Source organism: Elephas maximus, chromosome 8 (assembly GCF_024166365.1).
Source record: "Elephas maximus indicus isolate mEleMax1 chromosome 8, mEleMax1 primary haplotype, whole genome shotgun sequence".
NCBI lineage: Eukaryota > Metazoa > Chordata > Mammalia > Proboscidea > Elephantidae > Elephas > Elephas maximus.
The window spans coordinates 84,255,316-84,256,456 of record NC_064826.1 but is presented as its reverse complement, the minus strand read 5'-3'; positions in this window follow the sequence as shown (position 1 = coordinate 84,256,456).

The window sequence follows — 1,141 nt, the reverse complement described above, 5'->3', positions numbered from 1 at the left end:
TCTTCTTTTGTAATACCTCTTAATTACAAGCTGGTATTTGGGGGGAATAAAATGGCTTCATTAATTTGTTTCATACTTCAAAGCATCTATCTTAGAAAAGATTCCCTCACTTTTTGAAGGCTTTAGCTTCTTTTTTGAAGTGGCAGAAACAAAAGTAGAAAGGAAGAATTGAAAGATGGGGGCTGGAATGGAGTGAAGAGAAGTGGATATTGTCAACTCAGCCAGATGAACTTCTTAGTCTCGTTTGCTTATGGACTCTTCTCTGGGTAAGGGCAAAGAAAAGTAATTGGAATTTTAGGAAGGAAGGGCTTATCTTCAGATAAGAGGTCTGTATCTTTTGAGTTGGTGTCCCTGGTGGACAAATAGTTAAGATCTTGGCTGCTAACAGGTTGATGGTTCAAGTCCACCCAGAGACACCTTGGAAGAAAGGCCTGGTGAGCTACTTCCAAAAGTCAACTATTCCAAATCCTACAGAGCACAGGTCTACTGTGATACACATGAGGTCACCGTGAGTCAGAGTTGACTAGAGCGGCAACTGGTTAACTTGTTACCTTCTGAGTATTTATCTTGAATCTCAGGGGAATGAAGAATTTCACTTAATTGTCCAGTTAAAATTAAAACTTTGAGGGGGAAAGTGCAGAACTGAATCGTAAATTCTCATGGATTCTAAACTTTCTGGAGCCATGGAAGCTCGATGAACCACCAAAACTACTGCCCTAAGGTAATCTTTAAACCTTAAACCCAAAATATCCCCTGAAGTCTTCATAAAACCAACAAATAGTTTAGCTTAACTAGTAGAAAAATCTGCTTGAGCATTATGCTTTTTAAAGAACTATCTATATGGGGTCAAACTGACAACAACTCAAAAGATTAGATAGGAACCTTAGGGGGCAGTGAGTTTATGTTGATGGGGGAGGAACGACTCAGAAACTGAGAGTGAGAGTGGTTGTACAATTTGAGGAATGTAACTAATGTCAATGAATTGTACATGGAGAACCTGTTGAATTGGTGTGTTTGCTGTGTATATCCTCAACAAGATAAATAGATTAAACCTTTGCCATCTAAAGATGTTATACCCCATGCCCCAAATTACACACATATAAGGAAAAATGTAGGAAACATTTATTACAAAGATAATGCA